The sequence below is a fragment of the Danio aesculapii genome, chromosome 2 (assembly GCF_903798145.1).
Source record: "Danio aesculapii chromosome 2, fDanAes4.1, whole genome shotgun sequence".
NCBI lineage: Eukaryota > Metazoa > Chordata > Actinopteri > Cypriniformes > Danionidae > Danio > Danio aesculapii.
Genome location: NC_079436.1, coordinates 21,554,803 through 21,566,422, shown reverse-complemented (window position 1 = coordinate 21,566,422; position 11,620 = coordinate 21,554,803). Strand labels below are relative to the sequence as shown.

Sequence of the window (11,620 nt, the reverse complement as noted above, 5' to 3'; positions counted from 1 at the left end):
TATGTTTTTATTTTAGGTATGGATTTATTTTAGCAAAAAAAATGTTGTTGAAGGGTTAGTTCACACAAAAATCTAATTTCTGTTATTAATTATATACTTACTATCATGCCATTTTAATCCAGAGACAGGGGCGTCGCTAGACCCAATTCACTGGGGCACGTGCCCCAGTAAAAATCTCCAGTTCCCCAGTAAATGCATTGAGATATGATTTACTTCATATGCAAGTGTATTTATTAAGAGTGGTAATTCCGAAATAAAGACGTTATTCTCTAAATGCAACCGAACCAACGCTGGTAAAAGCAATGTGTTTAATCAAAAAGCAAACTGACGCATCTCCGCGTGTGCGCAAAGAACAGGCGCGCCTCTTGCACGCTGCTCTGAGAGTCCCGGTAGTAAACATGCGCGCCAAAAAAGACGGCTACCTGCTTGTATACGTGCCGCTCATGCGTCGTAAAACCAGCATAACAGCTTTTTTGTGTTGCAAGTGGACAAAACTAAAGTTTAAACAATATGACGGTGATCTTACCAAGCATGCCTCCTGATAGATTTTTTTTTGCATGAAGAAAAAAGGAGGGATGACGAGTCAGGGAGGTAAGACTTAACAAACCTAATTATCTGCCATGTGTCAAGTCTACAACAGATAATCCTATAACATATCTTTTTTTTTTTTTTGTATTTTATTGAATTGTCAATAGAATTTCATTAAAATGAAATTAATATTTATGCAAAAGTAATTTCTTAAATGATCTTAGCATCACTCCAGTTGTCTTAACATTGTTTTCCAGTTACATTTAAGATTATTTAGAAGAATAATAATATGTATATAAGAATAATAATATGTATATAAAAATAATGTATAATAATAAGAATACTTTTATTTATAATTTATAATTATTTTAAAGATTATGACTGAGAATACGATTTTACCTCAGCGCTGCACTTTTCTCCTTCGCCCTCGCGCTGAGTTCAGGTGACGGAGTGTTGTGAAGTAGTTAAACTCTCCTCAGTTTAATTTACAGTGTCAAACTGGCACAGGAATATCAGTATATTAATATAGGCTTTGCTAAAAGGCTGGTCAAATGTCTTTTTTTTACAGAAGCTAACAGACGCGCATGCTGCGACCAGTGATGAGTCAACAATGCAAATATTTTGACTTATTTAAAGTAGGCTATAGGCTATAGCATATAGTAATTTTGTGTAAAGACATTTATAAAAATATGTAGCTAATATATCACAGGGGTTTGTGTAGCAACAATTACGGGAGCATTAATTAAATCCTTTTTTTCCGTGGAGCGAAACAAACACTGCACAGATAGCGGATGGAGATGCACAAAAATATATGTTAATTATATATATTTTCGTTGGAGGAAAAATATTCTTTGAACGAATTTTGTTTTGTACAATTTGTACCTTAGTTTTTGTGGGTCAGTTATTTACAAAATAAACAAGAATAACTAATAAACTGAAGTGAAGCGATGTGCCTCAGGGTCCGCTATATGCCGCGGCCAAAACACAAACTGTCTGTTAAATACATTCGTAATATAAATAAAATAAAAGTGAAATATTCAGTTTCGAATATTGAATCTTTGTTAACTGCATGATCAAAAATAAAAGAGCAGCCTATATTATCAATCTTTATGACAAACATCCATTGATCGGTCAGTTTCGCTTTAATCAAAGCGTTTGAACTTTTTGATATTTTAGGCAAAGTGGTCTGCATAACCAATGATTGAACTTATCCACCTGCGACCCACCCATAATTAAACATCATATAGGCGAGCTGGCTTTTTGATTACCTGAACCGTGTATTAACGGCTGCACCAGCATAACCCGAGATCTGCATATTAATAGCAGCACCAGCAGATATAAGAGAGTTTGTTTCATAACAGCGTTTTATGCTTTATAAATATCCAATATTAAGAGAGTGACTCCATAAGGTACATAAACTGCACACACTTGATTATTACTTATGTGTAAAGTCATGGACGCATCTCACAGCGCAAAGCATAACTTATCCTTTAAATGTCCATGCTTAATATGTCATTGATGAGGTCTATCTATTGAAAGGGTTACAATATAGGCTATATATGCGCTACATAGCAGGGACGTTAAGGTTGTAGGTAACCCTTTCAGTAGATAGGCCCTGAGGCACATGGCTTCACCTCAAAGTTTATTTGTTATTATTGTTTATTTTGTAGATTACTGACGACAAAAACTAAGATACAAATTGTACAAAACGAAATGCGTTAATTGTAAAAAAAATATATGAATTGTATATTTTTGTGCGTCTCCATCCGCTACACAACTGTGCAGTGTTTCGCTCCACGGGAAAAAAGGATAATGCTCCACTGTAACTGCTGCTACACAAACCCCTGTGATATATTGGCTAAATTTTTTATAAACTTCTTTACACAAAATTACTATATGCTATAGCCTATATCCTACTTTAAATAAGTCAAAATATATGCGATTGTTGACTCATCACCGTGGTCGCAGCTTGTGCATCTGTTAGCTTCTGTAAAAAAGACATTTGACCAGCCTTTTAGCAAAGCCTATATTAATATACTGATATTCCTGTGCGATTTTATATATATAAAATCCCCCCTCCCCTCAAAAACAAAAAAAAAAAAAAAAAAAAAAAAAATTATATATATATAAATCGCACAGGAATATCAGTATATTATTATAGGCTTTGCTAAAAGGCTGGTCAAATGTCTTATATATATATATATATATATATTTTTTTTTTTTTTTTTTTTTTTTTTTTTTTTAGGGGAGGGGAGGGGGGGGGGGGCACGTGCCCCAGTAGAGCTTTATGTCTAGCAACGCCCAGACGTCCAGAGACCTTTATTTTTTGGAACACAATTTAAGATTTTAGATGAAATCCGAGAGCTGCTTGATTGTCCATATGGCAATGGTCCCAACTTGTTCAAAGTCCATAAAGGAATTTCCAAAAAACATCCTCAAAATTGTCAATAGGACTTGGGTTGTTCAATCGGAATATTATGAAGCGACAAGAATACTTTTGTGTGCATAAAAAACTAAACTTTTCTTCCCCTCAGTTTACGGTGGCTGAGAAAGCTTAACGTTGCAATTTAAGAAAACACGTGCAAATACAAAAAACACCAGCAAACTGAAAAAAGATCTTCATCAGTTGACAGCACATGTGCTGCATTTTTAAAAAAAGTGCTACATTTTCACACAATGCAAACAATTAATAAAACGTGCTGCATTTTCTCACAATACAATGGAAATGTTTTAAGGAGACCCTAAAACGTGACCAACATAGGCTCATTCTGAAAATGTAGCCCTACATTTCTGGAGATTGCAAATTATGTAGCCAGAAGAACGCATGGCTGCATTTGAACAAATGAACGCTACAAGGCGGTATGATGCCGTTCATTTTCGTGCTTACTAGCTGACCACTTATCTCCATGTGGATGGCTTTTCCGCTGTTACCAGTTTGTCCAGTAGCTCGCCATGTATGTCGCTGTACTTGAGATGCAGAGCAGAGTTAACCACAATGACGGTGTTCGAGTCCAGTGAAGAGCTGTTCCAGAAAGAGACAAAAACATCCAAAAAAACTGACACACTGTAATAAATACTCTAGTATACTTTAGTTTTTGCTACAGTATACTGTGGTTTATTCTAAAATGAATGAATGAATGCAGAAAACGTTTACAGTCTAGTATTGTGTAACAGTAAGAGATTAATGCAAGTATAGTATGTTTAGTTTTTTTCATGTATGTTGATAGTCATACCCATACACAAGCTTCCTATCATACCCATATATAAATCAAATATTTATGTAAGTATTGTGAAAATTGTAAAAAGTTTATCTTCTGAAATGAAATCATGCATGAGCACAAAAGCACAAGAAACACTACTATGATGAAGAATTTAATTCACTTATCCTCTGCTCCATTGTAAACAAACAGTGTCACGAAGTTTGCTTCCACACTCATATACACAATATGCTCCAGACTGTCAGGAATGCACTAAAGACCATTTGCAAAAAGCTGTGGATTAAAGCCATCTCATACATGGTGAAACAGATTTGGCAAGATCTTCAATATGAATATATTTGTTGGCACACGAAAAGCATCAAAGGTTTCTGCTACAGTCTGTTTTACAGTGTTGAGCAACGTAGCCAAAGATATACATGTTGATTTCTTGAATGCAACAGACAAATCAATCTGTGGTGTTTAAGTTAGTATCCACTCACACACACGTAAAAAAAAAAACATGCGTTCAGTGTTAAATTATGCATGCGCACAAATCATGTTTATGCAATAAATGCATATTCATTGTAAAGTGTGGAGAGTTTGATTGATTATAACTGGATCTTTTGTAAAGTTGTGAACTGAAATAAAACTTTTAATGTTTATAAGGGGTGACGCAGTGGCGCAGTAGGTAGTGCTGTCGCCTTACAGCAAGAAGGTCGCTGGTTCGAGCCTCGGCTGGGTCAGTTGGTATTTCTGTGTGGAGTTTGCATGTTCTCCCTGCGTTCAAGTGGGTTTCCTCCGGGTACTCTGGTTTCCCCCACAGTCCGAAGACATGTCGTATAGGTGAATTGGGTAGGCTAAATTGTCCGTAGTGTATGTGTGAATAAATGTGTTTGGATGTTTCCTAGAGATGGGTTGCGGATCCGCTGCGTAAAAAAAACGTGCTGGATAAGTTGGCGGTTCATTCCGCTGTGGCGACCCCGGATCAACAAAGAGACTAATTCGAAAAGAAAATGAATGAATGTTTATAAGTTGTGTGGTGTGCCCTTTGCATGCTTTCTTGGCTGTAACCAATCCAATTTCAATCACAACTGAAAAGACGTTGCTGTTCGTGCATTTCGTGCAAATAAAATAAAATAAAAAATAAATAAAAGAAAATAAACACAAATACAATAAATTAAAACAAACACAAATAAAATAAACACAAATAAAAGAAAATAAACACAACTAAAAGAAAATAAAAAAGTAAAATAAAAGAAAATAAACACAAGCAAAAGAAAAGAAAATAAACACAAAAAAAGAAAAAAAACAAATAAAATAAATAAAAATGTAATAAAAAACTAAATAAAATGAACACAAATTAAATTAAATAAAAACAAATAAAATAATATAATATAAAATTAACACAAATAAAATAAAATAAAAACAAATAAAATAAACACAAATAAAATAAAATAAAAACAAATAAAATAAAATAAACACAAGTAAAAGAAAAGAAATTAAACAAAAATAAAATAAACAAAAACAAATAAAATAAAATAAACACAAATAAAATAAGCACAAATAATATAAAAGAAACACAAATAAAAGAAAGAAAAACAAATAAAACAAAAAAAAAACACAAATAAAATAAAATAAACACAAATAAAATACAATAAAAATAAATAAAATAAAAAATAAACACAAAATCAAAGTCAAGTCAAAGTCAGATTTATAGTCAATTCAACCACACAGGACCTACAAAGAATCAAAATCGCGTTATTCTCAGACCCTAGTTGCCTTCATATAATATTAATACAAAAAGTCTATCGATGACAAAAAAACTATTTCTTCGATACCAAAAATCATTAGATATTGAGTAAAGACCATGTTTTTATAAAGATGTTGTGTACATTTCCTACTTTTAGTATATCAAACCCAGTTTTTAATAATTGTTTTTGTGTAACGTGTATTGTTAAGCACTTAATTTAGATTGCTTTAAGTAATGCTGTATCTGAAATTGGCCCATATAGCATCAATCACTATTCACTAGTCCACTAACAAGAGTCCACTTGAAGGAGTTAATGAATTAAGTGAGTTTGAGCACTCAGTGGGATGCCATTTTGTTTGTGCTTTGCTAGTTGATAAATCCCTCAGATGGATTAGATTTGTTGTTGGGGCCCTGCAGGCCCAGAATATCAACATGAGGTCATATGTATGTTGTACTCCAACATCATGGGTACGTTGGATTTTGTTTGGAAATGAAAATACTTAATGTTCAACCTAAAATCAACCATATATCAATGTCTAATAATGTTACACCCTGACGTTGTGTGGACGTTACCACTATGACATCTATCAGACATTGGATTTTGGTCACTTTCCAACACAACCTAAAATCAACCAAATATCAACGTAATTTGATGTAGTTATTGTACATCAAAATAAGGTTGTCCTTAGACGCAGGCTAGACATTGAATTTTGATCACCTGAGTTCATGCTCTAAATCTAACCTCGTATTAACATCTTGTGATGCTGTGTGTCTGCTGGAGGTTGTACACTCGTTATTGCAGTGCATTGTGGGGTTGATTGATTACACTTCAAAATTGATTACACACCAAAATGGTTTCGGATACCACTACAAATGGTTAAGCCCTCAAATAGCACACTATTTAAGCGTACAAGGGTGGTTTTGGAAGCGGACTCAGAATTTTGTTTTATTTTTCTGAACTCTTTCCAAATATTCAAATCTGTATATCTCAGCCAAATATTCTCAAAAGGTGATGTATAATAATCTCAGTATGAAAAAAATGACACATATCACTGGTTTTGCAGTCCATGGGTCACATTTTATTCTTACAACAAACAGCAAATTTTTGTCTATTGTTATTGTAATATTCATTCATTCATTCATTTTATTTTCGGCTTTGTCCCTTTATCAATCTGGGGTCGCCACAGCAGAATGAACCACCAACTTATCCAGCACATGTTTTACGCAGCGGATGCCCTTTCAGCTGCAACCCATCTCTGGGAAACATCCATTCACACTCATACACTAAGGACAATTTAGCTTACCCAATTCACCTGTACCGCATGTCTTTGGACTGTGGGGGAAACCGGAGCACCCAGAGGAAACCCACGTGAACGCAGGGAGAACATGCAAACTCCACACAGAAACACCAACGGACCCAGCCAAGGCTCGAACCAGCGACCTTCTTGCTGTGAGGCGACAGCACTACCTACTGCGCCACTGCATCGACGATTGTAATATTACTAATATAATAATAGTATATATGTAATATTATTAATATTATTTAAATATTGCTCAATCCTTCACTAGTAACAAATACTTACTTCTAATGTGCCTTGACAACAGTTGCCATCTATACATATTTTATTATTGAATAACTCAAGGTGGTTAGCACTGTCGCCTAACAGCAAGAAGGTCACTGGTTCGAGTGCCGGTTGGGTCAGCTGGAATTTCTGTGTGGAGTTTGAACGATCTCCCCGTGTTCGCGTGACTAAGCCGAAGGAAAATGAATTAATGAATGAAACACTCAAAACAATACTTTTGCTTCTTGTTCAAACTACTTTTTAAAAATAAGTTGAAACAACACAATTCTTAAGGTTTTTTTTAAGATAACTTAATTGTTTTATGCGCAATCCACTTAAGTTTGTAAAAAACGATGAAGTTAACTAAATCGTTTTGAGTTGGGTCAACATGAAGGAATTTAACATTTAAATTACTTTGTACAGTTTATCCTACAAAATTATTTCTACAAAAATGTTAAATTGATATTGAGTTAGAATGCTGTTTTTGTAAAAGCTTTAATGAAACTATTTCACATTTATTTGGGTCTTGCCAATATACACGACTTTTTGGATTAATGTTGAAGCTTTTATTGCTCATAATATTTTAAAATCATTTTCCTTATCTTATAAACATGTGATTTTGGGTTATTATGTTAAGGATCGTTCTTTAAAAGATGCTGGTTTTATTATAAACTTTATTATTATGTAAATTTCACATACATAAATCCAAGTTTGCCAAAAGCAAACCTCTCTTCATGGTGTTAGAAAAAGAGATTCAAATGTATATAAAAGGGATTTCCAAGTCTAAAAATAGAAAAGCAATTAAAAAAATTAATATATGCTCCTCCCTTAACATTTTTACATAAAAATGTTTGTATATATGCATTTCCTGTAGTAAAAGTGCATTAATTACTCTTGTTAATAACTAAAATTGGAAAATGTGTGTAATATATTTATATGTAATTTGATAATTATGTACCCTCTTCTCTGTTTGTGTTATTTTTTATTTCTTCTCTTCTTTAATTTCTTTTTTTTTTCTCACTTATTTCATTCTTGTTAAGAAATGTAAAGTGATTTTATTGTATGAGAAAACTGTACCTGCTGGTTCTTGTTAATAAAAACAAACAAAAAAAAAACATGAAGGAATTGTATGGGTGTCCAAACATGGTCCTGGTGGTGTCCTGCTGAGTTTAGCTCCAACTTGAGTCAACACACCTGTCAGGAAGTTAGTAAATCTAGTAAGAGCTTTCAAATGTAAACATGAACGATCATCTCTGTGTGACTGACTAGAAATTCATGACCTCCAAGCTAGAGGGCGATACAAACTCTCCAGCATTCTGACAGCGCTACTCTCCTCTACTTCGTGGTTGAAAAAGCGTCAGCCCAAAACAGAAGAGGCACAACTTGAACTTGTAAATGCTGTAAGTATTTCACATTTCCGGATAACTTTGCTTCACCTGAACGGCCAGTTGTTGTTCTTATCTTACTGAAAGTAAACAGCAAGAAGTTTTACTGGTGTGTAGAAAACCATGGTGTTAACCAAGCACGCTGAGTCGTAGTTATTAGCCGGTGTGTTAAAAAGCGTGACAATCTCAACACTGATGGATATTTTTTGTATAAATGTACACAAAGCCTCATCTTTATGTATGTGTAATCCGATATTGGCTCGTTAAACAACGCTCTAGTGAACTTATTCATCAGCTAGACCCTCTTTAGTGCTTGTATAAGTAGGCTACTATGTTTTTAGTTCACATTTCTGCTTTAAATACAACGTTACACCCTGATTTTGATAACATGACAGACTTTTTTTTTATTTCACCTTAATTCTTTGATCAGGGAAATATCTTGAATTTCCTTTCATGTCCGTAAAAATTATACAAAATCCAGAAGATTCTAGAATACAAAGGTACATGATGATTTAACTTTGTATTCAAAATGTATTTAAGCATGGAATGCTACTTTTAAATGTAGCGTGTAAATGTAATAAAATATTGACTTATTTTATTTCAGTAGTGAACATTCATTAGATTCATTAGCCTAGACAAGTCATGCAGTCAAGCCTGCGGTTCTTTATATCAGGAATATGAATAATTTTGGGCTTGACTGTATATTCATGTAGCATATTTCATACACAAAGATAATTATTTGCATAAAAGTGATTTTACAGGTATATATATATATAAAAAAATACTTTTTTGTCAGTAGTGACTATCTCTTTTGTTTGTTTGTTTCTTTGCATTCCTATATATATATATATATATATATATATATATATATATATATATATATATATATATATATATATATATATATATATATATATATATATATATATAACTTTTTTCTTAATTTCAGCAATCAGCAATTTTCTAATGATATTTCATAGCAAAAGTTGTAATCTATCCATTTTAATTATTTATTAAAAACGAAATCATATTAGCCAGTAACGTATAATTTCATTTTTAAATATTAATATTATTACTTGTTTACCATGACAGTGGCTATGTATCTGTTTTAATACTTTATTAAAAGCTTGAAGATATTTATTAGCCACTTACATGTATCCCAATTATGAATAGTAGTTGTTACTGTTAGCCCTATTGTAATGATATGATTTTTTTTAGTCTAGAGAGTAGGGCTGAACAATATATCATTTGAGCATCAATACTGCAATGTGTGTATCCACAATAGTCACATCACAGGATAAGATTGAAGATTAAACGATAAAGATATTATTAAAAACTATATCTGAGCCATTCCTTACAAATGTTAACCTTGCCATGAAAAAAACGTTTTCACCAAAATAGCGAAATCATTTCTAGGTGTTTTGTGCAGGCTTACATTTCACGGTACTGTAAAATATATTCAACAATGTCTCTCAATGTTTTTAAACTATCATATTTGATTTACCAAAGTCACACAAGTGCCAATTTTAAATCTGTTACACTCATAACGAAGAGACGTCACATCCATAACGAAGCTTTTTCCTAATAAATGCAAAAATAAAAAAATAAATAAAATCAATCATTTTTGTTTTATAGAGAGCTGACTCTTATTTACTTTGGGTTGTGCAGTTTAATTTACAGAAATTCTACAAAGTATGTTGTATACTGTAAACTCACATACTTTTTTTTGGTCACATCCGTAATGCATGTTTATTTTCCTCATTTAAAACCTAAAAAATTTTTTACACATTGATGATTTTTCTGATCCCTTAACTCTGTGGTTGGTTGTTTTGGAAAATATGAACAGATATTTAAATATATTATATATGCATTATGTTTTTACTGCAAATGTCACATCCATAATGCTGAAATTGCTTATATATAAAATTATATTTAATAATATATATACATTTATATTATTATTTTCACTAGTATTTATACAACGATGACCATGCTTTTTTTTTAGGTTTGATTGTTCAATTTCTGTACTTGACTACTGTTACTCTCCCCAGAAAGTTCCCAGAATTTATTATATTTTATGCAGAAGCACTGCATAGAACAAAAAACTTGGATCATCCTAGTTGACCCAAATGAATGAAATCTTCCCAAATAGAGCTATTCAAATCATCTGGTGAAATTATATTTATATCGCATTATATATCGCAAAAAAACAAAATATCGCAATGTCTGATTTTTCCAACATCATGTAGCCCTACTAGAGAGAAATTGAAGGAATTATATTTAAATGTAAATTCTTTGAGATTATTAAAATGTTTTACTGGCCAGTATATTCCAGTTATCAACAGTAACATTTGTAATCTTATTATTAGTGTGAATAAACTACAGGGTGGGCCATTTAAATGGATTTTTTTTTTCTTTTTAATTCTGTTTAACAGAGCAAGGATTTTTTTTCATAGTATTTCCTATAATATTTTTTTCTTCTGAAGAAAGTTTATTTGTTTTATTTCGGCTAGAATAAAAGCCGTTTTTACATTTTTTTATAACCATTTTAAGGTCAAAATTATTAGCCCCTTTATGCTATATATTTTTGATTGTCTACAGAACAAACCATTGTTATACAATGACTTGCCTTATTACACTAATGGGTTAATGGGCTATATGCACACAGACTTTTAATTTTCAGCCAGGCAGCCCAAGGGCTTCCGGTGAAATGTCTTTCAATCACAAAATTGTCATGTTTAAGATCTTATTTCTTTAAAAATCTGCAATCTTCACTGCCTATTAGATATACGATATGAAGTGGGTCTCAGATTGGACAAGAAGCACTGCATTAAATTGCATTTCCCCTGTCATGTCTTTAAAATATGACAGTTTATTTTACCCCTGTATTTCCAATGCAGTTTCTGCGTTAGCCTGTTGATACTGACGGCACTAGTGGTTACAGCAGTCTTTCATCTCGTTTTACGCTTGAACATCTAAATGAATGCTTTAGGCTATTTAACTGAATGTATTGTATTTACATTACAACATCGATGCTGTAAAAACAACCTTGTGAAATTGAAGATAGTCACATTACGCTTTCACCGGAAGTTTATTATTGGCTTTACAACGCTAGTGGTGCATAGAGCCCATTAACCTAGTTAGGCCTTCAAATGTCACTTTAAGCTGAATACTAGTATCTTGAAAATATCCAGTGAA

General features: G+C 32.6%; 1 protein-coding gene across 1 annotated transcript in view; it reads left to right on the top strand.

The window, feature by feature from the left end:
* The first annotated feature begins 8,365 nt into the window (after positions 1-8,365).
* c2h7orf25 (chromosome 2 C7orf25 homolog) overlaps positions 8,366-11,620 on the top strand; it is a 5,078-nt gene continuing 1,823 nt past the window's right edge. Inside the window, exon 1 of the mRNA XM_056466364.1 lies at positions 8,366-8,437. The gene's annotated coding sequence lies outside the window, so the exon portion shown is untranslated. The remainder of the gene's footprint in view (positions 8,438-11,620) is intronic.